General features: G+C 37.5%; 2 long non-coding RNA genes across 2 annotated transcripts in view; one reads left to right on the forward strand and one right to left on the reverse strand.

Moving 5' to 3' along the window:
* LOC101747613 overlaps positions 1 to 24,780 on the reverse strand; it is a 156,881-nt gene extending 132,101 nt beyond the window's left edge. The window contains exon 1 of the long non-coding RNA XR_005858640.2: positions 24,706 to 24,780. This is a non-coding gene — a long non-coding RNA (uncharacterized LOC101747613). The remainder of the gene's footprint in view (positions 1 to 24,705) is intronic.
* Positions 20,739 to 24,067, forward strand: LOC112532127. Its single transcript, XR_003074516.2, has 2 exons — positions 20,739 to 23,096; positions 23,813 to 24,067. It is a non-coding gene; the product is annotated as an uncharacterized LOC112532127 (long non-coding RNA).
* Positions 24,781 to 26,524: the final 1,744 nt, after the last annotated feature.

The raw sequence follows: 26,524 nt of genomic DNA on the forward strand, positions 1-26,524 counted from the left end.
GGAAGTAAATTTTTTCATTGGCCTGCCATGCCTCTAACATTGCAAATCACCCTTAAATGCAGAGAGCTGAACAGCAACATTGCTATGATTTAAGAAAAGTAGTTCATGTTTCAAATACTACCAGCATAGATGAAGGATAACGTGAAACACATGAGCTCTTCCTGTTTTTCTATTGAAAAGTTCCCTGAGATCACCTGCTTCTACTTAGTTCCAAGTCATAAATGAATAGATAAAGTGATTTATCTTTTTGCCTCATCTGAAGGAAAACATTTCCTAACAAGACCAAAGACAAAAACCTGAAGGCTTTATCTGTACTAGTAAAGGAAACATGCCAGGACCCGTTTTCTGGCCCTAAGAGCAGCTGGCAAAACACAGCCAAGTCACTGCAATTAAGTTTGCTTAGCCTCCAAAACAAAGGTCATCCAAACTGCCACAACAAGCATGGTCCCTGGCTTGTTCTAAACTCCTCACTGTACCTGGACACTGATTCAGGAAATGCTAATTATCCTGGGCAAAAACAGTGCCAGGGACCTTTCCAGCAAATGTCTGTGAATGTTGTATAATTGTTTAATTCAGCAGCATAGACGTAGCCTAAATCTCAGTTATCAGAAATAGATTTTAAATCTAGAGAAGTAGCAGCAAGCTAGGAAGTTACATCTGAAACTATCTTTAGAATGAGTGTCTGATTCATTACGAAAAAGAGAATCGTTGTGAAAGTCACAGCAGGATTTAAAAAATCCTGACATTAGAGAGCTGTTCAGATCAAGGTTATCTGGATGTGATGCTGTGGTTAAAGTATCTAAATATCTGAAATGCTCTGTTGACATTAGTCTTGGCTAACAAGTATGAGGTACTCTCCCCCTGTAACCACCACTGTGAATATTAACAATAAGACATTTTTTACACTGTCAGTTTGGTTCAGCAAACAGATACAGAATTTGTAGTACCTAGAGAATAGCCTCTGAAAATCTTAAAAGCAGCGTGAAACTGACCTTATATATCCTCTCATTTATGAATGAAACCACCGCCAAGTCCTTATATCCTGGTATGCAAGATTACAGAGGTAGATTGAACCACATAGCAGTAATACACAGTTATTATGAACTGCCTCTGATTCAGCCTACATCCAAACATTTAATCAAATACTGAGCAAAAGATCAAAGGGAATTAAAGATGCACAGCTCTGAAAGACTGAATTTCTTTCCTCTTTTCCCCCTGTGATCCTCAAGTCCTTTTATATCTGTAGGAATTGCTGAAGACAGTTGCCAGCAATAAGAGCTCATTCTACATGCGCTTCTGAGCTTCAAAAAGAAGCTCAAAGTTCAAAATCCATGCAGTCCTTAGAAATCTGTATATTCACTATACTCTTAAAGTTAAACCTACCCAACAGGTAAAGTACATTCTTCAGATGCTCAAGAGAAAACCAACTCACAGAAGGTAGGAATCCTAGAGCGAACAATCAAGCATAGCAACTGCTAAGCAGAGCCCCAGACAGAGTACCAAACTGAATTTTATCTCTCCTAAATCCTATACCTCCTGTCACTTTCAGAGCTGCAACTACATCTCTTCTTGCTTTTGCAGGTATCACAATCATGGGCATCATCACTGTGTCACCTGTTACTACAAGAGGTTCTACGTGGGAAAAGGCCTTCAAGTCCACCTGCTTCTCCCCTAGAGACTGAGGAAGCATGCAGTGAGTTTAGTGTAATCTCTCAGAAAAGGCTACAAATTTGAGCAAGTGCAAGCACCCTGCCCAAGCCAGGTGGAAGTAAAACATGAGGTAAAAGTAGCATCTGGGTGATGAAAAGCCCACAGACAGAATCTGTCTGAAGGACATGCCAAATTCTCAATATCATAGTAGCTAGAAAGTTTGGGAAAAGTCTCATGAAACTTCTCGTCCACTGTGATATCTGTATTAGGGGCACACTGTTTCTTTCTCTGTGTCTACTTACGTTACAAATCCAAGGTCTGAAACTTAAACATCTATTTGACAAGTCTGTATTAATTAACTGCTTCCTTCAACTTCAGCTGTTTACCAAAGCTCTAACCCTTGAACTTTATTTCCTTACTAATCTTATCTTCTATAGAGCTCTAGGAGGCTGATGTGTCACCAGAGTGACTGCACAAGATAAACCTAATAATCCAGCCTGTTTTTACATATTTATGTAGAAGGTAAAAGCAAATTCAAGAGAAATCTGCTTGGTCTTAAAGGACACGCGAACATGCTGTCCTGATTTTTCTAGATGGAGTCCTACTTTCTCTACCTATGTCCTTATTGTAAAATCCTAGAAGAGATATAGTAAACATTATTTGAAAGATAAATGAACAATTCATTTGAAGGCAGTAGCTGTATGCTAGGCTAGATAGAAACTTCATAACAAAAGGTTGAACAGTTACTTATTGAAAAGTTGGCAAGGTTAAAGAACCTTTAAGCTTCTTTTTTGTTGTCGTTCTGAAATATTTCTGCCCCTAATTATGTCAGCTCTCCTTCTGCTACACAGACATTGAAATAATCTTGTTCCTGCTGCTGATCATAGCTGGCACGAGCAGCAGAAAAACAGAAAATATTAGGACTGGTAGAATAGAGAAATAAGGCAGTGTGGTGACTTCTTCCTGTTCTTGTTCCTATATAGACCTAACATCTTTTCCCTTCTCATGTGCTGAAGGTTAAAATGAGAAAAGTCAACAGCTATCACAAAATGAATGAATAAATAAATAAATAAAAGTTCAATAAAACATTGGAGGCTCTCTTTACCATTGTAAGAAATTCAGATTAAGTAAAGGTGGGAGGGTAAGGAGGTATTTTCCTCTAAAGCAAAACTTAAATGTCAGTATAGATTATTAGTTAAAACTGTGTTATTCTGTTCTCATTTCTATGCAAAATAAATAAATGGATAGATAAAAATTCAAGCTTAATTCTAGAAACAAAAGCATAGATAGGAGGTAAGTTGCAACTATTGTTTCCTTTGGGAAACTGGTATAAGCCAATCTCTTTGCTGATAAAGCTACCCCTACATTATAATATTTTGCCTGTATAGTTACAACTACAAATCTTTCCCATCATTGTGTGAAGCCCAGTTTAGAAATCAGACAGAGAAATCCTTATTTGCCAGAGAAAGGGCAGAAAAACACATTGATTTCCTGCATTTAAGAAATATTCAGCCCTTACTCCATGCACATGAGGTATCTATATTATTTATATATGATAACACACACCCTCTGCCTTTCTACACACAGCCACGATGTCTAAATTCAAGAATGGTAAAGTGGTAAAAAATGGCAAACAACCAGGGCCAGACTGTGCCTCTCAGACTTTTACCTCCTACAATCCTAGTGAACTAGAATCTGATGACTTTATAAATATCCCTAATTGGTGATGGACAAAAGTGTGGCTAAAACTGGTCAGCAATGCCAAGACAAATGAGCTGGCCACGCTGGTGTCCATCTGCTCTGGGCATGAGACTGTAAGTTTGAGAGACTGCTATGAAACACTATGTCACAAAATTACATACTGGAATGTTCTTGTGCTTCATGTTCACCAAGACCATAAATTGACTGACAGCTCCCAAACCAGGCAGCATGGTTGCGCACATGTGACACCACATCTAAATCAGAACCAAGCACTTATTTTTCTAAATTACATAATTCCCTATACTTTCACCAACAAGTATTACCAAACAGAAATAAAGGACTTGAGTAATCACTACCATTTATTTCCAAATAAGCACATAATGATAATGTGAATCATTATCATTATGTTGGTTTTTATCATTTCCTACTGAAATTCCTCATGCCTAGTAATATTTCTTTCTAATTGCTACCAGAAGCAGTGCTTCTTTTCCTGATCCACTTCCTCAGTTCTCCATTTTTCTCACTATGTAAGAAAATATCTCCCAACCCCAAAGCTCACACATTATTTCCTTAAAAACATTCTTTAAATTTATAATTAGAATGATACAGTGTAACAACATAGGAAAGGGAATTGGAGACTGAGAGCATGAAAAATGCCAGATTTATGTCATTATCTGAAACTAAGAGATTTGGTTTGGAGTTCTATTCTTCTAACAACAACTTTTAATTTCCATTTTATTTCTGTTGTATTCTGATGTTGAAAAGACACAAAAGATCAGAGAGCCAAGATAAAACAAGAGTCTGTCTTAATGGTATGCTCTGTTTTTGGAAACAAAGTCCCAAAAATTCATTCTTGCAGCCAGCTCAAGTGGTTGGAAATCCTTCAGGGTTTTTTTCCAAGCTGTATTTTCAATGCTTTTGATATTCACATATACCAAAATAGATCCCCTCTGTGTTTAACTAGATCCCTAATCAACTCACATGAGACTTTTTACATCAACTGCACAGTATTGTGGTATTCACAACAGCTTTTGCCTTTCCAGGCACACAGTCCTCCTATACTTCTGCAATGGAGATTAATGCAAGTATAAAACTGAATGCTCTGTTCTAACAATTTAACACACAATAAACTGTTGGGCTTTAATCATACAAACTTTTATAAATCTAAGAAAATTGGTTTCCTTGAATTGTAAGAAAAACTCAGCAATCTCCCGTAGAAAATTTCACCTGTGGTTTTTCAGAACCAAGTTGTTAATCACACAGTAACATATGCTCTTCATTGTTGTTAGAGATAAGGAGATGGTTATTTAGCATTGCCTTTCGTAGCAAGTGGATGTCACTCATACAATTTCATTTGCAGTAATATCCACCTTCATAATCTGCTGTCCTCAGGAAGGCTTGTTTTGAATCTTGATAGTCTTAAAGAAAAAAGTCACCAGCACATACTGTCATTGTGCTAACCCAGCTCATTTCTGCTGGGTGGCTCTGAATCACATGCCCTGAGGAAGCCAACAGCACTGAAAACCTCTGGGGCACTCCACTACACTGCCAGTGAGCCCCGAGCCTGCTCTGCTGGCTGCAGCTGAGCTGCCCTGCCAGCACCAACAACAGCTTGAGCTCCTGGTTTGACAGAGCACCACTGTTCTGGAGAGTGAAATAAAAGCCACACAAACCAAGTAACTAGAGAGAAAGTTTTCGAATCTGAGTGAATCCTGTTGCAATATCTATCAAGGATTATTAGTGACACAGTGAAGAATGACAAGCCTTCCCACTAAGACATCTCAATCACTACTGTCCTACTTCCTTACCCATTGTTCTGTCCTAGTATTTTAGTTTTGCAATTATAAAGTCTAGCCTCATTAACCACATCCCACCTATCAAATCATTTTACGTTCCTAGTATAGTATTTGATCGTCCTAGTTCTATTGTCCTGTGTCATATAGCTTACCTTTTTCCATTAAATTTACTGTTTTTACCCTAGTTCCTTGCCTTTATCTTCTATTATGTCACTCTGTTTAAGCACTGCATATGCATTTGCATTGACCTCTATAGAGTATCTTGCATACACAGAATATTTAAGTGAGAAAAAATTCAAGGACAAGTAGAGTTTACATAAAGTTACTCTACAGATACAGTCATTTTTGCTGAGACCACTAAGCAGTTATTCATACTTCACAGCAACAATCTACTTATCATACAAGACACAAAGGAAGACACGTTCCTTGCCCTGGAAAGTTTTCTTCTAAAATATTAACATCAACAAGGTAGCTAGGATATACTAAGGTTATATTATAAAGACATACAGTAAAAAATTTACACTCAGATTAGATGGCTTATTAAGTGCCTCTTACCTACTTGTGCCACCCACATATCATTATTCATTTTTTTTATTGATTTCTCAATGATCAGAATGATTGTTTTTCTAGAAACATGTAAAATGTTTCCATACTACAATAAAATTATGTATTCTAATACTGTTATCTAAACAAAGCTATTGATGTTGTGGTACAGATTACCTGAACAGGAGGAAATAGGAGGTTAAGATTTCTTCTTCAGAAAACTGGACAAAGTCACAAGCCCTTGTCCTCATGGGGGACTTGAATAACCCCAGTATCAGCTGGAGGGACTTTACAGCAGGGCACAAGCAATCCAGAAGCTTTCTAGAGTGCTTCAGTGACAATTTCCTAACATAGAAAAGGGGAGCTGGGGCTGTTCAGCCTGGAGAAGAGAAGGCTCTGAGGAACTTATGATTCAGGTTGGCAAGGTTTTGCTGTTTGTTATTGGTATTCCACACCATAACAACATGCAGCGCACTGGGAAATAAAGAGTTAATGCTGCAGCTCCAGACTCAGAAGAGAAGACTGCTTTATCATTTCCGTCTTCTGGGGAGAGAGAAAGATAAAACTGACTGGAAGTCACTGGACTGTCTCTTTGCTCCCTGGCAGATCAGAGTCAGAACTTTTCAGAAACTCTCAAATTTATTTGATATATTAGCGTCAATCCCAATTAACTTGCATTTTCACTATTATAATTAGTGAACTATGTTTGTTTTGCTCCTTAGAGTATTGCTGCAATTTTTTTTATTTTTTATTTTTTTTTTTTACCTTCGCCTTTCACTCTCTTTCTCCCTTTCCCCCCTTTTTGGGCTGATGAGCTTGTGGTTCTGCTGTCTTCCTGCCATGGACACAGATCTCCAGATAAAATTGCAACATAGGTACATAAATACCTGATGGCAGAGAGTAAAGAAAGCACAGCCAGACTCTTCTCGGTATTGCCAAGGACAAGAGACAATGAGCACACACCAAAGTACAAAAAAGTACATTTAAACACCAGAAAAGTGAAAATCAATGCTAAATTACAATGGAGCAGGTTAAAAAGAAAAGTTTTAGAGTTACCATTCTTAGAAATGCTCAAAATCTGACCTGACAGAGCCCTGACCTGCTCTAGGAGACCCTGCCTTGAGCAGTAATTTGGAACTAAGTGATCTCCAGAGGAGCCTTCCAAACTCAGCCTTCCCCCCCCCCCACACCCACACACTTTTTCTTTTATCTTTATTTGAATGCTCAATGAGTAGGATCCAATCACCCAGCCTCAGGCACCCTATTTGCACTTCCTTTGGTTCTCCAGATTTAAAGGTCAAAGTTCCCTCTCTAATCAATAGGAAGAGGCTAATATCTTCAGTGACAAATTTTTATCTGTCTAAGCAGTAGGGGCATCTAAGTTGAAGCACAAGGCTGTTAGCTGAATTAGACTGGAATTTATCCATTGATTTTTCTGCTGACCAAAGAGTAGAAGTCCAAATACACTTTTCAATGGAGGAAATCTGACCAAAGTTCAAGTGTTGCACTTACCAGAGAGTTATTATTCAAATAACTGGAGCTAGACAAAGGTCTTATCCATGGCTGAGTTTATTGCATCTTACTGCCGCTCAGCTGATGCACTTACCCTAAAGTAAATTATCTATATATCTGAATCAGTTCCAAGTGTGGGGGTTACATGATGCAGATGAGCCCATTTAATATTTGCAGTGATCAGAAAGGAAACCTGTGTATGTACATAAACATACATTCTGAATATCATCTTTCTTACCCCCACAATTCTACCTCTACAGCACAAGCAGTAACCAACGTCTAACACAGAAGGGGAAAAAAAAAAGAAGTGTTTTTCCTGTTCCACTAGATTGATTTTCTACTATTTGAGCAAGTTTGCATTGGCTTGGAGCAAGATCAGAGAAAGCACAGAGCCAGCTCAACAGAGAGGTCAAGATTGCAAGGCAAAGAGTTGAAGAGAAGAAAATGGGGCAAAATGGGAGAGTGGAACTGCCTTGGAGGTATAACCAAACCTCTAGACTGGCTCAAGCCTGTCACATAGATTTAAGCCTTAGCAATAAACAATCGTAACACTCTCAGGCATAAACAGGTGAGAAATTGAGATTCTCTGTCACGGACAAGAGAGAATATGTCAATGAGAGTTTTCTTCTTCAAGCGCAGAGACAGCACAGCACAATGTATACAGATGTCACACACACACAGATATGACCAGGGCTGACATCATTGCCATAAGAGGGCAGGACTCCACATCACATTGCCAAAGGGAAGCCTGAGTGGGACCAAACCAGGGAGGACTTTTATGATGTACACAAATGGGTTGGCTTGATATACCACAAGAGAGATACACAAAGAAGGGGAAGAAGTTGTGCTAGTTACTGTGCTTCAATGGGGCCTTACACTCATTGTTAACCTTTGGAAATAGTTCCACAGGATCAAAACAACTGCTGAGAACAGCATGTTGCACCAGGCAGTACATAGCACTGATCTGTACCTCCCATGCTTCAATGCAGCTAAAAAAAAAAAATTGATTCTCAGTCATAATCATCAAAACAAATTTGTTGAAGCTAAAAAAATATTAAATACTAAGTAATAAATAACATGAAAAACTAAATAATAAGACTGTTAAAAGTAGCACCTGTTCATTTAATTCTATACAAACTTTTAAAACCCAAATTCTCAGAGTTGAATCACTCATGTTAAAGAGAGAGAAATGCAAAATCTAAAAGGTCATTTTTGTTTAACTGCCCTGCATTAACACCACAGCTTGTCTTTTAGAGCACTAACCATTTTTGTTTAAAACATGGCCTAGGAAGAAGCTGTCAGGACTCAGTTTTCACCTAGTATTCAATTATTGTTCTAAACACACATTGTTCTTCAAACGTTTCTACTTGTGTTGTGATTAAATGCACAGTGATACTGTTGAATATATATATATTTTTAAATAATTTATGAAATTTTTCACCCTGGTGGAATAATCATTGTCTTCCAATTATGCATTGGGTAAAATGTTTGGAAAACCTGAACTCAGAAAGTTTCAGCAGTAACAAGTAAACCAGATTTCCTGAGAATGTCACTGCATAGCTAACAGCAACTTAATGAGAGGATTTCTTGGAACTGCATTTGCAAAAAAAGCACTGAGGAAGGAAGTAGTTTCCCAGCCAATAAGTATCTACTTTATTTAACTATTTGAGTGTTCCGACACGATTTTGTCCCATGCTAGTTAATACTCCTATTGGTAGCAGACAGGCATAGTATGGAGGATGGTACATGCTTGGAAATAGACTACATAGGTACACTAAACACAACTAACCTGTTTTGGGGGGAAAACAAGGTTAGATATGGAGAGAAGAGCCACACTGTGAGGAACAGAAAAATATTCCTTAGCCTTTTATTGAGTAAACAGACAAATAAATAAATGATAGTATGTTCAAAAGGCATTATCTGAATCACGAACACTCAAGTAGTAATGAAACTTTTGATATCTCTTGACTCTTTAACTATTACTAATTATGTGCTACTATACAAAATAAGACTAGCATTTTAAAAACACATTCATGATTCTGATTATCCTTTTTGAAATGTGTTTCAGTTTTCTATATTGTAAACCCAGGTACTTTCACTATATAGCCTTAGAAGGCCGCTGAATCCCTGCATTTCACAAGTTCAAGGCTGTTCTCACAAGGGCAATCAGGTTTCTCAGAGCCTCGGTTGTGTTATTTCATGAAGCTTCACCTTGTATTTAAGGGACATACTTTCTAGCAGAATCTGTTGTAATAGGACAAGGGAACATGGTTTCAAACTAAAAGAGGAGCAATTTGGATTGGGTGTAAGAAAAAAAGTTTTTACTGTAAAAAAAAGAGAAAAAGGTAGGGAGGCACTGGAAAAGGTTGTCCAGAGACATGGTGGATATCTGTCCTTGGAGACGCTCAAGGTCAGGCTGGACCAGGCTCTGAGCAACCTGATCTAGCTGTAGGCATCCCTTTTCATTGCAGGAGAGTTGGACTAGATGACCTTTAAAGGTTCCTTCCAACTCAAACGATTCTTTTAAAAATGCTTTAGTATTCATGTCTGTGAGGAGCATAGAGATAACACAGCATGCTCCTCTCAAAAGTAGAGAAAAAGGGCTTCATGTCTGCAACAAAGAACAAATACTTCATAAGGTTATACTGGGAAGGACTTATAATTTAGGGAGTATATTCATTCATAATGAAGCTATGAGAAGTGAGTTTTGATGTCCAAACACTAATAGAATATAGTGAATAACAAGGAGGAAGACTTAAAATGATTTAATCACTGCAAAAGACACAGTGAACTAATTCACTCCACTATGAACAAGTACAGCTTCTAAAGGAGAGACGCATAGGGAAAAATAGCAGTGGATGTTACCTTGCCTGTGAAATTGAGGTTGGGTGAAAGCATACACAAAATGACAGATAAGCAGAACTGTCCAGACAATTAAGGACAACAGACTTGAATGAAGCAAAGTTTAAGAAATTCTGAGAACTAATAGCTAATACCTAGCAAGTCAAGTGTTCTTTAAGGAGGAGGAAACAATCTCAGCATGGCAGACAGAATAAACTGAATGAAGATAGGTGGCTAAAATGATTGATCCTTCTGTGATCTTTGCATCAAATCACATAGAAACTGTAAGTCAGGTAGAATTGATACAAGTGAGTGAAAGAAGAGCCTACACAGATAAAAGAAAAAACTGCAAAGATCAAGGTCCAAAATGAGATATCACTAGCAAGAGAAAACAAGCAAATTGAGATGGAGCCCAGGTGAATTTTTCCTGCCCTGCTGAAAATAGCAACTTGTGATTCAATGTTACCAAGAAAGAAAAAATGCCATCTTATGTCAAGCAGTTAATATAATTAGCACCAGTGAAAAAGGAGTAAGACATTAGATGCAGCAGATACTTTGATAAATTAGCTGTTTTCACATCAGTTGCGCCTAATGAATCTCACTCTTGTGTGAAATAGTATTTGAGCAACCTCAGAAGCATTAGCTGTTGTCACTGAGATATCACAGAGAATGAAGAGAGAGTCCAGAAAACAAGGCAAATGTGGTACTAAAAATCAAGTAGCGAGGGCAAGAAGGAAGAGTAGAAACAGCTTTTCCCTAGGAAGAAAAAAAAAGATGAAGGAAATAACCAGTGTGTAAACCCCTAGAAAATAACAGCACAATAAATAGCAGTCAAGAAGAAGATAATCTGATCTGCTCTCTTCCTATGACACAATAATGGTTCTCATAGGCAGAGCAGAAGCAATAGCTTTGAAATATCTAGATTTCAGTGTGGTTTATGACATTGCTTCACCCAATTCTTTTAAGAAAGCATGAATTAAATGGTACATCCAATGGACTCCCTAGAGGTCTGCCCTCAGTCTTGAACAACTTAATGCTTGCACTGATGGTTTGGATGAAAGAACTCATACTAGATGTGCAGCAGGAAGGGTTGCACACATACCAGAGGACAGGATTAGGATTCTAAAGCCTACTACTAAATATGACAAATGGTCAGCAAGAAAAAAAAAGAGGCACAGCAGTCAGGACCTTTTAAGGTCACTTCAACCTTGCCACCTATGACACCTCTCCAACAGATGAAACCCTCTAGTATAGCATAACATTGCAGCACAGCTCTTCCCTCACCAGTGCTTTCCTGCTGTTATGAGGGTAGCAGTGAGGGCTGAGTGCTGTCTTCCAATCAGCACACATAGAGGAATGATCTTTTCTGACCTCCCTCTTGGGGCACTGGTCCTAGAAAGAAAATCCATTCAAATACTGAACATGTGGTATGGTGCTTTGACACTTCAAAAATGAGTGAGAACTGTACATCCTGATTTCACTAAAAACATTGTTTTCCCATGTTTTCTCACAGGATTAGGGAAAGAAGAGGGAACAAAGCAGTATGACATCCACTCAGTAACACCAATGAAATACTTGCCCAAAGTAGTTAAAGCAAGAGTCAAATTAGGACTTGTAAAGTCACGTGAACAGACTTCACTTTCATCCCCCAAAGAAAATGACAAAATAAATCCAAAATCCAATTCAGCAAAAGTGGCAGAGTGAGTTGGGTAAGAGATTTTTTTTGAATCCTGGACAAAAGAGGTCACAGTAGTTATTCCAGGGAACAGCATATGAAGGCTTTTCTCTTTCTGTGATTGCCCCACCCTCTAATTTGCTACAATTTCCTCCATGAGGCCTCTGTACCTTCAAGGGAGGCAACAGCTCTTCCCAATTTAGTATTATCTGCAATCTTACTTAGTATGTATTTGAGTCCTAGATCCAGATCATTGATAAAAATATCAAAGAAAACAGGACCCCGTGGCATCCCACTACTGACCAGCCACAAATCTGATGCAGTTCCAATTACTACAACCCTCTGAGGGCAACCGGTCAGCCAACTGTTTCCCATCACATTATGATTTTCTCTAGCTATGTACTAGACATTTTGTCCAGAAAGGTACTGTGAGAAACCTCATCAAAAATTTCACTGATATCCAAAATATTACATCAACTTGTACTGTAATAGCTTCACAACCTTCCCTTTGCTCTGAAGGAGCATTTCAACCCACTTCCAGAAAGACCTCATTTCACAGAATGGCCAGTTTGGTTTGAGTCAAATATCATTACTGGTTAAAAAAATACAAGCTATCTGTTTAATGGATCTACTGATGCAATGGAGATCTTCGTTATACAAAATAAAACAAGCAGAAAGAATACAAAGTCATCAAGAAGAAAATCCCAATTAAAATAAAACTTCCAGCACTGCTGTTTAATAAAATTACATCAGTAGTAACTGAAGCAACAGGTACCAGAGTAGAGTTATTACTAAAATAAACAACTTACATGTATTATAGATATAGAAATCAGAATACCTTCCATTATTGCATTCCTGAATCTTGCACATTAATCTAGCTACAATGCAGCAGAGTTCACAATGCAGTAATAGAATATTGATTGTACAATGTTCAGAGACAAAGAACTCATGTTGCTGAACTTTATACACATGCATGTTGTTACAGTAAGAAATTCTCATCGATACTCCTTGCCAAATACACCCAGCCACTACTGTGCCTGCTGGTTATTTAATTATAAGATATAGAATTTTTCTGGGACACAGTCAATTTTGCATTAAATTCAAATGTCAACAACGGAAATGATCTTGAGAAAAGAAAATGATTAAATGTTCAAACTCAGGAACATGTGATGTTCGTTTAGTTCTACTAATTTCCTAGTTTATTACTGCATAGGAGTATACTTCAGAGTTGCCAAGAACATCCGTAAAGATGAGTGATGTCACTGTAGTGCAGATTTCACACTGATTCCAAACAGCTTGCATTTTTGCAGGTTTTCATTGGTTTGAAGCCCACTGTTGAGCAAAGAATAAGGAACCTGCGGTAATCACCATGCATGCATTATTCCTCACAACAGCCTCCTGACACATTTCTTCAAAAGAAATCAAGCATAATACGGGAGTAACTTGAGACTGGCACTGACTGCTTGCCTCACTGTACAGTCAGCAAATATACAATCAGCAAAGTGGCATGGTTAGGCTGGTATTTTACAGGTCCTATAACTAGAAGGATTATCACGGTGGAAAGGGATAACTGAAAATAAATGAAAATGCTCACCCATGCCCTAGACTTGCAGAAAAACTACAAAGACAGTAATCTCAAAAGAGATCCTTCCTCAGTGGCAGTCAGCCCTTAAATGGGGTCTAGGAGAGGCGGAGCCAGGCTCCGCCCCTTCCGGTCACACACATGAATTGCTTTTCACCTGTGCTCCCACAGATGACCAATCAGTGGTTCAGGCCATGATTCAACAGTTCCCATACACTCATGCTCCTTAGCCCTACTTCTCCTTCTGAAGACAAGCCACATATGCCATCCCACAGCTGCTGGCAGCTCCAATAATTCACAGCTGCTCAGCTCCTTGCTTCTGTTTCATTGCTGAATTTAATCGGCTTCCAGAAGAACCACTTAACATCTCTATGGGATTTCATGACACAACCTTGAGTATAATGCTGATTTTACATTTTTACATGAACTTTAAGGCAATTCCTATGTACTGGTTGTTACATATAAATACATGCATAGTCAAGTTCTGGTTTGAGATTTTATTTCATTGCCTGTTGGTGTGGAAGGGATTAGGTATTTTGTCAGCAAGCACTGACAATTCCTAGACAAAATACTGGACAGATGATCTGATGCCCTAAAACAATTCCTATATTTCTGTTTGTTTTTTCATTTAGAAGAGTATGACATTATTCTATTTTGTTCACTGAGCAATATCCTACCAACAATATAATAGGAACACACATATCCACTGAGCGTGCTCTGAAGTTGTGAGTTGAAAAGGCTTTACACTGTTAAAATCACTGTAAACAACTTCAAAATACTCAGAATACTTGTCATAACTTGTTAAATTGCACAATACACAGAAGCTTATAAACAAATAACTTGCATACTCCCACGGTTTTGTCTCCAGATACATTACAGTACCCTATGGAATACTGCCTACCAGTAAAATAATAGTATAGAATGAGATCCTGCCCCCCATGCATTTTCTTCTCTCAAATTATGTTTCTTAAGCTCTTCTATTCTGCAAAGAAAAATGTTGATTTCCAGGTCATGTATGCTGCTCCCTACCAATTACTATTTCCCACTTCAATATGCATCAGGAGGAGCAAAATATACACACGCACACAACAATGAACATGCTTGTTTTCTGTCCTGTTTTCCCATTAATCGTTAACTACAAAAATTGAGTTATGATTAATTTTAATTCTCTAGAGGAGAACTCAATACCATCAGTTGCTCAACTTCAATTTTCTGCCAGTAAAAAAAATATTTCCTTTTAAATACTTATGGTTATTTGAAAAATAAACATGTCCAAGTCATGTCAGATGTATGCTTTAATTGCTATTCATTATGGTCTTCCACATGATTACCCTAAAAATGTTTACAGAAGATGTTGCTTGCAACCAGCTTTGTAACTCTCTGAATTGCCTCTTCAAGGCATTAGTTTTTAATACTATTAAGTATTTTTAATACTATTAAGTAGAGAAAGATGCCTTTATTACCACTCACTGTTCATTAGAATGGCCTAAACATTGCTAAATGAAGCAGCATTTCCCCCCCCCCAACAATTATTACCTAGTGCAATTTTACTGAATAGAAAACATGCATTCTTCTTTCCCAAAAAAAAGATTGTGAGAAATAAATTTTGATTCTAAAATACAGTACAGAAAAAGCCTGTACTGAGGAGTACAGATTAAAGATTTGTAAATTTGTATTTGAAACTTTTAATATTCACAAGATCCAGCTTAACTAATTTTAAACATTTTTGAAGGATAAGTTCACCAGCTTTATCTACCATTTAAGACAAAAAAATAAAATAAAAGGACTTACTCAACTAGAGGGGCTAATTTCCAAAAATAATCTTCCTTTACCTGGATTTTTTTTTTTTTTTTAGCATATGGACAAAGGACACTAATAGAGTTTTCATTTTGACAGTCACATTTTAATAGCTACCAGGATTCAAAAGACAAGTGAATCAAGTCTCCCTAAGTTCTTGAGTTCATTCTGAAGGAATAAAAAGCCATAGAAAGGCCTATTGGGATTAACCCCCAAATATTTTGTCTAGTAGACAAGAAAGTTTTGCTCCAGTAGGTAGAAGTAAGGAAGCATCAAGCAGAATAATATTCTTTAACCCACTGAATTAATTACCTTCCTCTTCTTTCACCAGACCAACTCCATGTACTTGAGGAAGTTTACTTGTGGTAAACAGCAGCCCATCTCCTTTTGTAGCTCTCTGGGGACAGTGCAGGTGGGAGGAGATATAAAACAGGAGATTTAGTTCTGATTACCCAACATGATCAGACTTCTGAGCTATTTCACCAGCACGTACAGGGTCTGCTGAGCCCAGCATTTGTTGCCAAGCCTCTTTTTCAGCACATATTCCTGTTCTAAAGATTCTGCACTTGCATAGGCAGAGCGGTGAGTTGAGAGCTAAGCATCGTAAGACTTCTACTAAATAAACAGAGCGAAGTCATCACTCTAGCATATTCCATGGAAAAAAGAAAACAAATTTGATCCAATAAGAACAATAAAAGCTGAAGAAGGCTTTGAGGAAACAAAGGTTTACAAGAAGTTCTACCAAAAAAAGAAATATGTATAAAAAATAGCTTTTCACATCATGGAAACAATGGCTGCAGTACAGGTGATGGAAGAACAGGATGGCTCAAACTTCAGAATTCTTTAGGTTCAGTGAACAGCAGCAGTTAACAGATAAAAATAGCCCATATGTGAGGGACTGTGATGCGCTATGACATAATGCTTCTTTAGGACTTCCAAAGCAGAGAGATATTACGCTGGGAAACAATGGTTGCTCTTAGCTACATTTCAAACACACACAAAAAGAAAATCATGAATCTACAGCATTAGCATCATTAGTCAGTTATGACAACATAAAAAAAAAAATGGAAGACTGCAGTAAATCATAGTACTGACAATATTTTTCAACATATGTTCAGTAGTGAGGGTCTTTTATGGAAAATCTGAGATCAAAACCAACAGGGCATAGTAACCACTGTGCTCTGAGAGCATCGGCTTAACTCTGCAGATGCTTCTCCTGCACTAAGATATCCAAGAATACCAAAGAAATGAGTCTACAAATGCACAAGTCCAGTCAGGACTCTCACTCTCTTCAGTGTGAGAAAGAAAAAGACCTTCAAGACCTACAATTACTTCATAAGCAGAACAGAGAAGTAACTGAGGCAGACCTAAGAGAAGAACAGACTGCATTTAGACCCATAAGACTGTGTCAACTACATTTTTGCTCTAAAAAATATGGGAGAGTGTCCAAAAGCAAAATCCACATGCCACAAGCACTAGAAGTTTTAAGAAAAATTTGCCAACTTACGCTGCAATTGATTCTGTACCATCTTGCCATTAAAGAGCATGCCAATAAAAACATTTACCACCACAAGGCTTTCATGTCAAGGTTCAGTTTGTGTAGTCAAATGAAATGCAGGCAATCATTTTTAGAAATAGTGTAAAGTGAGGGTGTGTTCCTGTTGGCTGGTGACACTACCTGTACTGTCAGAATAAGCATAGACTTGCTGTGGGCAGGTAGGCCATGCCAGTGCTATATCTGAGGCGTACATTATAGCAACTTGCTTTTAAATAGAGACATTGCTCTTCCCAGCAACAGAGGAATTGATTTGTAAGCTACAGCCACAAAAGGTAGGGTTAAAGCTACAATAAATTTAAACACATTTTTCCCCTCTCGTCTTCCTGAATGGCCATTGTTGAACTCCTAATTGTTTAACCTAAATAGACCTTCTCCTTCTTCCTGGCCCAGCAGAAAACAGCTTCCATTCTTCCTGAGGTCCACTCACATGGAAGAGGCCTCCTCCTGACAAATCACTAATAAAATGAAATCAAAACCTACCAAAATCCATTAAAAATAAATATATATATTATATAGATATTATATAATATATACTATATATATTATGTAGTAATATATATATCTACAACTTCAATGAGAGGCCTCATCATTGCCCAGCTCTTCCACTCTGACATCTCCCAAAATAAAGTGCTGCATTAAGACAGATACATCAACATTAAAAAAAAAAAAGAAAAAAAAATCAGGTTACATGCTTTAAAAAGGACAGGAATTTTCTTGCCCAGAAGGGGAAAACACCACTAATCAGCAAGACTGAATTGCTAACCCTAGTTCTAATTTAATATACTGATATGAAGCCTGGAAATATATTCATGTACAAGAAAGCATCAAAATGCCTTCAGAAACACGTAAATCAGGAAAATACCAGGCAAGCAGGAAATTAATTTTTAATGAAAGTTATATCTGGCCACAGAGTTCAACAGCATTCTATTTCAAGGGTATCTATCTAGGAAGAAAACACCTGGGACATGTTAAAAATGAAAGCATAGTCTATCAATGTCAGTATAACATTGAGCAGATAAAGGGATGTTAAGGAGGTTGATGGGCAGTTGTCTGTTAAACAGCAAGCTGTGAGGAAATATACAACTGCTTCAGTAGCAGATAACAAAAGGATGCAAAAAGGGTGAACCAGCATAGGCTATGCAAGCAGAGCACTGCTGTGTTTAAAACAATGTTTCACCTTGGAGGAGATTCAGAACTGCCCAGTGGCATTTAGGATGAATGATGATTTATTTATCAGATTGCAGTTATTGTTGCAATACACTGACTTGTCATCAATTCTAGGAATATTCTAAGTGTAGCATGCAACAAAACCACTAAAAATGGAATTGGGGAGTAGTCAAAAGGAGAACGTTTGGGCGGACAATCTAGTCTTATATCTGAGGAGATTAGAGTAGACAGATTGCAGCCTCATGAGATGCAATAGAAATTTTGTTAACTTTGAAAGCATCCAATTGTCTTACAGTTGCAAAAAGGTACCTTCGGGACAGAAATAGTAATATGACTCTGAACGAGCAACTTGAGATCACTTTCACTTTTCCTTCCTATTTTTTAAAACTTTAATCACCAACTCCTTTAGTTAAGCAAAACTACCACTTGCAACTTGCAGAATTCCTTCCTCAGGAAAGCAGTCTTGTCGATTAAATATTTACCAAACAATGTTCTAAAATACTCAAGATCTGAAGTAAATTTAAACTTTTATATGTGCTAACATTAAATTTGTGATATTGCAGCTCTTAATTGTTCAGAATGATTTTAGAACAACATTTTCTGTACAGTGCTATGCTTCTCAGTTGTGTGCGCGTGTTTCTATAGGTTATAAGCAAGGATTTAAAGTAGGACAATGAATCAACATCTTCACTGAACAATTGTTTTTTATACATTCCTGCAAGTCTTGTAGATGTATATTTTCCTTATGATTTCAGTCATTTTTTATCTCCATTTAATACAACTTATCTGATCTCTTTTTATTGCAACTTATCTGAATGGCTCATTCATTAAAAAAAGCATTTTTCTTCTGATTTGCAGATTGTATAAATTTAAAGATAATGTATTCTGCACCAGCTCTCCAATAAGATAAAACATATAATGGCATTATACAGTAATTTGGATATTTCACTGACTTTATATTCTGGCAGTATGTTTCATGCCTCATTTCATAGAAAACTCATTAGACTAGTGCAAACCATGTTTCAATGCAATAGGTTCAGACTTTCCCGACTTGAGTCCCTGCCTCTTTTCTGTACTTTTATGCTTGAGCTAATAAGATTGCAAACTTTTACTCTTCTTTTTGCTCTGTTCTCCTTTATGTACAATTTATTGGTGGCTCTGTATTCCGACATAGAGAGAAAAGATGAAAAGCAAACTATCCCCTTGGGATCATAGAATGAAGATGTCCTTCTTATAACCTGCATTCTGATGGAGCATTGTATATTACTGAGCTCTCGATGTGTGAGAACAGCATTTACTAAAATTCAGAAATATCAGTAGGGAAGAACACCCAAGAGTGAACCACTGCAACAGTTCAAACCCAAGAGTTTTTGGATAGTCCATTAACAACTATCTTCTAGTTAAGTTAACGTTCTACCACAGCAGTGGCTTTCCAGCATTGAAATTCTGTGAGAGCACACAGTTCTCAAGATCCTTCTGCTTGTTTCCCTGGCTTCACGCATCTTTACCTTCACACAGATAAAGGGATGTCTTTCTATATAAAATCTGCAGCAGCCACTGGACCCCCACAACCATTGGCATGTCTCTTACTGCAGCTCTTCGTCAAGGATGAAGCAAGTAATCCACCTCTTAGTTCATCCTGAAGTATTTACAAAGCTTTATGAGGAAAGGCATATGGAATTACCCCCACTGATTTTACCAGGATTCAGTAAATCATCACTTACGTGTCAGACATTACAGTCAGGTGATAGTGATACCATTGCAACCAAAGGGTGCTGTCAAGTCACAACAGCACAAATAGGGAAAGAAAGCTATGGGAGTAATTTATAGGTCAATAAATGTCATGGATGAAAGGAGAATGATCTTGTAGTTATTCAGGATTGTCTACAAAAGATAAGAATTTGAATAATAATATACATAAGCATAGAAGCGGTAGCCAGGGTTACAATTTTACTTTGTATCTGCAGTACCACCTACAACTTCCCTGTTAATCATTTCAAAACAAAAGCAGCAAGAATGCTAAAATTGCTACATTGAAAATAAAAATAATCAGAATAAAATAAAAGATCTGACAAAGAAATAAACCTGTCCTCTTTCTTGGAAGAACATTTGTCTCTCAGGATAAAATTGCTCAGTTCTAGATCAGTTACTAATTTCTGAAATATACAGGTACCTAATATTCCAAAAGTCTAGATGCCTAGCAGAACCTCATTTTACCACCTGACTCCTGGTGAATTCTTCTGACTGCTTTGTCTTTGAATTCCAAAGCACTGGTTCTCCCATGTCATGGCATATGGTTTGTTTGGATCTAAATTATTGCTTCAGTGCATCTACAAATAATGTCAACTTTTATCTAGAGATGTACAGATGTATCTGTAAATAAAATATCAGCCTTCATATAGAAGTAGAAACAAAAAGTTCAATAATGAATATAAACAATTTCCACACAGCACATAACAAGTGACAGTCTTTGCATAAGGCTTTTGTGGTATTTATTGGGAAGAACTACATAATTTAGCTTTGTCTATTGCTTCTCTTAAGTAATGCAGGCATCTCATACTCACACTGATGAATTCTTTATAGTACACCACATTTCCTTATACATAATACATTGTACATGAGTCTTTTTTTAATCATGTGCCTTAAATACAGTCCTATGCACTCCTCTTTCCCTGATGGACTGAAGAAAATACATGAACAGAAAAGAGTAAGTGTTGACACAGCAAAGCTTTTAATCATGCAAACACACACAGCACACATTCTCTTTAACTTAAGTTATGCAACAGTTGAATAATTCTGGCTGAGCACATCTGTTTTAAAACACAGGAACCACTTTAAAAGTTATACATAAAGTAGGAAGTGGGAGAAATGAAAGTAGTATTTACTCTAGGGTCTTTAAACAATGTGGTGGTTTTTTTTGTTTTGTTTTGTTTTTAAAAATGGCAATTCTGCCAACTAGTTTCTCCTTCGCTTACTCCTTCAAATTTAAGGTTTACAGGTTAAGGTCGCATCTGTAACACCCTATCCAGATTTTTGAGTGAAAAGGTGTTAAAGAGAAATTGTGTCCCAGAATATGACAATACAAAGAGCCAAGATTATTTGCCTTTCACAGTGTCCCTCCTGCACTCACTTCACTTCCCTTACCACAGATGATTTGTTTCAAGAGCCGTTGAGATGCTGTGACCAAGCTGCAATATTCTGAAGCTAATTAATCTGCAGCACATTTGTGAAAAGCAACTGCATCTCATTATAGATATATATATATATATTGCTGTAGAGAAAGAGAAGCTTAATCTTTCTAATATCTTGTGTTATGGGGTTTATTACACAGCTTCTGGCATGCTAATTTTTCATGTTTTTGACTATTTCTCTGATGACTGAAAAACATTCTTACTGAGATGCTCAGGTGAGTTCATTACTCTGTTTTAAGCTATTTGGATTATGAATGCCTGTGTAACCAAGACAAACATGCCCGTGTGAGATCTGGGTCAGAACAAGAGCACATGGCACTGCCTTGTGCCCTGACACAGTGTCCCTGCAGGCTCACAGAGGGCTTACCATCTACTCTGAAGTCCCACAGGTAATAGCAACCGAGAGAGAGGTGGAACATTGGTAATGCAGATTATGTGACTGAGTTAAATATTAAGACAACATCACAAGTTACTCTAATATAAGACAACCAGGCATTTGTGACTGTTTTAACACCAGAGCAGGTGTTAAAAATCTAGGATTACAGAATACTAAAATGCAATTGAGTTACATACCATTAATCACGTTGATAATAAATTCTCCTTCCCATATTCTCTTCTCCGTGTATTACTGTTTTTCCAGTGGTAGGCATTTATAGCTACTGAATAGAGTTCTATTCAGATGAAGTAAATCTTTTTGTTTGTTTTGTTTTTTAAAGTGGGAGTCTACAGTTCAGTTCTGGAATTTTTTTTTTTTTTTAGTGTTGACATTTCAGTTATACTATGGAAGACACAAAATACAATTCTTCAATCTAAACAAAGCCTCGATAACTCAGATTTTATGTTTGCCTTAACCTTGTCTTATTTTAAAGAGGTTTTATGAGTTAGCTATGCTACCTATGGTACTCTTTAAAATATACATATATTAAGAATACCGTAAAAAAATTTTGGTAGAGTTTGAGAAGCGACTGCTACACATGCATATACTTACAGCTGTCTGCATGCATGACTATCAGTGAACAATATTTGTGTTTCATTTGTGGCCTGTTCTTTGCTGATTATTTCTCTCTCCATTTACATTATTTCAGTTACCAATTAAAGGCACGTTACAATACCATATGATAGAAATTTTTGCAGATCATAAATATTCATTATGAGAAGTTGCATACAGAACTTTCACCTAAAAACTACTCAACCAATTTAGTAACTAATTATAAATAATTAATACTTTCATGGAAATTAACACACAAATCATACACAGAAAAGGCCAGTTCTAACCATAACATATTCGCAAGGAGTACAATACACATCTCCAAACCATATACTTTTTTGCCCCAAATATAATTTCCCAAGATAGCTGGGTTTTTTGTTTTCCCCCCTTAAGCTATTTTTGTTTTGCTATCAGTAATTGCAGTATTCACACTACATAGCAGAAAATAGCTAATTTAGGGGAATGAATCACCAAACAATTTTACAGCTTGTCAATATAATATCAATACTGATAATTGCTATTGTTTATGTCATTAACAACCCATTCAGATGGAGCTGCTTAACAAGGACACGTTATCAGGTGTGATATGTGGCCATGACACACTCATTCTGGATTCCAGAAGGGCTGCAGACTTCAAGGGACATCTCTTCTTCCTGGCTTATCAAGCTGAGCTGTTGAAACCTTGACACTTCCAATTTACAGAGATATATGCAAACCTTTTCTTTGGCATAGATTCAAGTCTCCTGAATTTCACTGTGAGCTTTAGGTTTGAATTAGTCTGAACTCCACAGTAATACTCAGCCAAAATTGTTAATTTGTGCCAAATTCACAGAGCTTTGAATTGTTTCCATCTCTTGTTAAATCAGTGCTGTACAGCTGGCTTAAAAATTGGCTCCAGTTTGGCAGTAAACTCTCAAATTAAATCCGATTCAATTCTGTACCCTCAGTAAACCATGCAAACCCACATTGGGAACATGAAGAACTACTTGGGAGGAGCAACCCCAGGCTTGATGAGAAGAGCACACAGTCCCAAGGACCAAACACCTCTTTCCAGCTTGCTCTCAAGTGTCTTGCTGGATGCCACATGGGCTCTAGGTGAGGGAAGCACACCTAACTTTCTGCCACTGTGATTCTTCCTCCCTGAGCACTATCACGCTTTCATTTCACGTACATCATCTAGCTGATCTGTCCTAGTTTGATAACAATCAATCTATCCCTATAATCTAGCACTGACTAAATTTCAAGGGCAAAGTCCCCAGATATCATTTTCCATCTGGATCTGAGCTGCTTGAGGCAGATCCATTGCTGTGCCTGCTATTTGTGGTTCTATTATCACCAAAAGCGTGTTGTCTGCCCAGGAACAGTGACCACGGCTCCTACCTTCAGCAGTCTGCACACCTCCATCCTTTCCCTGTATGGGGAGGAGAGACATTTGTGCTGCAGGCTGCTAGTGATGGGAACCACACATGCAGCTGAGCCATCCAACAGGAGGAGTCTGAAGCTCCAAAACTGGGCTGAGCAAATGGAGCCAGGAGCCATTGTGGGTTTCCCCTGTGCTAATTCTGCATCAGTTCTGCAGGCAGCAAGTCAAGCATCAGGGGAGAGAGAGAGAAAAAAAGTCCACTGTATCTGAGTATTTTTGCTACAAAATTTAAGATTGGGTTTGGTAAAACTGCAACAGAATTTAGAAAAATGAAAGCTTCCTAATTATGGAAAGCAAAGTTAGTATTACTAGGTATTAAACAAAGTATGGTCAACTAACAAATTTGTCTTGCTGATCCCAAATACAGACTTTGTCTTCATTTCAACAGGCCGTGACTGATGTATGAGGACTGTTCCAGAAGTAATGCTTACTATTACATTACGTTGGCCCACAACAACAGATGCGGATGTTGGTGGTATGGCATTAGAGGTCAAACCTTCCCATCAACTGTGAAGCGTAACCTTCTGCTACATTTTGTTGCCATATGACAGATTGCAACAGAGGGACAGCCTAACAAAATGGCATCTGACATGGATATGAATATGGAACAAAAGCTGTGGAACTGAATTCCTTCACACACACACAAAAAAAAAAGGGGCACACATTGACATACATTATCACTTGCCGAACACTGATAGAAACCGCACAGCAAGCATGAACACAATGAGGAAGTGGGTGATCTATTTCAGTAGTGATGACAGCAACGTGAATGACAATCCATATTCTGGATAACCACGCAAGTTTTTATGATCACTACATGCAGGCTCTTATTCATTGCTGACAAGAATGTACAGCTAATGGTAGTGACTATGTTGAGAAATAACGTTTCATAGCTCAGAACTTGCTCTATCATGTAGTATTATTGCACTCTTTGGATCTATTGTCATTTCCATAGAAATAAGAGGTGGTCGTTTTCAGAGTCAACTACAAATATAGGTACTTCCATAGGGAAAAATATATATATTTTGAAGTTTCCTTATCAGATGAAGAATGGACCCTTAAAACATTTTAGAAGCATTCTAATTTTTATTTAGATTTTAATTACAAAAAAAAAAAAAAAAAGAGAGAGAGAGAAAAAACCAGTATAGTAACTACACATCTTTTTCCACCCATATGTTTATCTGGTAAAACAACATGCTGCTTCTGACAAATTCTTTGCAATACCAGTCAAAGTACTTTTGGGAATACCAAAAGTCATATACAGGAAAAAAGTTGACTCACCCAGCTAATGATGAGCGTCTCTAGCTGTATAGCATTCTTTCTCTGAGAATATCCTTCTTCTAGGAGACATTCCCCCCTTCAGAGACTAGTCCTTAATGAGCCCAGGGAGGGTGGACCCAAAGTCCATGCCTTCACATCACCTGTGAAACACATGTGAATTACTTGCACCTGTGCTTTCTGGGTCATCCATACCCCTTCACCAGGTGCTCAATCATTAGTTCAAGCCATGGCCTAACAGTTCCCCTACACTGTACTTATCTGTAAAACATTTCTGTATTTGAAAATATTCACAACTCCTGAAACAAAGGATATTTAACTATATTGTAAAGCTAGTAGCATCAGAAAATTCCAGCTGATGTTTAGATTAAACAAGTGGCAACAAACTTTAGCAGTGTGCACTCAAATCTAAGCTATAAAATCATTTGCCTTAAAACAACAGCTGTTATAAACAAAGTAATACAAAAATAAAATAAAAGCTAAGAAAAAAAGAACTAATCTTTGAGTTTTCATTCACTGTATTAACAACCTGGAATTTCTGGCAATTACTCAATCTTCTACTGTTTAACATGCTACCGAATGCTTTCCAGTTCTGCCCTATTTCCTGCTTTACGCTAAACTTAAGCCTTTTTCACATTCAATTTATAAATACTTATTTGTTTTATAGAATTATTATGCTCATCCCAAGTCAATTTATGATCATTTAAGGATGCAGTTATGATAGTATAAAAAATGTTATTGTTTTCATTGAATTGTAGCATTTATGATATAGCTATTTTTATGAGAGATTAAACACCTCCAAATTTATGAAGGCTGTTATGTTTTTAACGGCAAAATTAAATGATAGCGAGAAGAGACAGAAATCAATACATTCAGACCTAGAGTAGATAAAATCTGAAATAACTAGTGCGATCCTTTTTACAGAAGGAAATAGGAAATGAATTCTCCATAGTGTGGAACAAGCTTTACATCGGGATAAGCAGTGTTTGTCATCCAGCAGAGACGGTCTGGGTTTCCTCGTCATTATGCTGGAGACATGCAGAGAGGAAACCAGCCTGAGAATTTTCAAGATTTGAGGACACGGTGTGTAGCTTTGGAAAAAAGGGACAATTACTCTAATATTCTGGAAGGTTTTTCATGCAGGAATTATTCCAAAATAGATTGTTTTTTACTATTCATGCATGCTGGTCAGTTTGTGCATGTTGACAGTCCCTTCCCAATAGGAAAAAAAATTGTGGGGAAAGAAGAAAAGAGCACAATGGCAGGAGAGGCACGGATCTGTGAAACTGAGACTTTTTGAAGGAAGAAGAGTTAAAAAAAAAAGTGAGCAAAATCATCTATCTGATCATGTAGGAGAAGTCAGGACCGTCTGTGCACGTGTGCAAAGGAATATGCCATTTAATGTATGCTGCAATATGGAAAATTAGGGAAGAGGGGAAACTGGACACTGTTCCTCCAGATTGCACAGCATGATCAAATGGCTTTCAGTAGACTTGGCAGAGATGTGTAGAATTAATGAGTTAATGCATTGCTCTTAGCATCATCACTAATACCAGCATGCTTACTGCACTCTGGGTGAAGCCACTCCCTGAAACAGATGAAAGAGATAAGGGAACAGAGCATAGCACCAGCTCAGCAACAGCCTGGTTATATTTTTACAAGTAAAAATGAAAAACCCTATCTCAGAAACTCATCAGGTGCAGCAAGATATTGCAACTCACAGGCATGATGCCTCACTTCCAGGGGAGGTGAGTAGGCAGCCCCCAAGATCCAAATGTGGCTGAGGCTAGGGACTGTGCACACACAGAACAAGCAGTGGAAT

This window comes from Gallus gallus, chromosome 3, assembly GCF_016699485.2.
Source record: "Gallus gallus isolate bGalGal1 chromosome 3, bGalGal1.mat.broiler.GRCg7b, whole genome shotgun sequence".
Classification (NCBI taxonomy): Eukaryota; Metazoa; Chordata; class Aves; order Galliformes; family Phasianidae; genus Gallus; species Gallus gallus.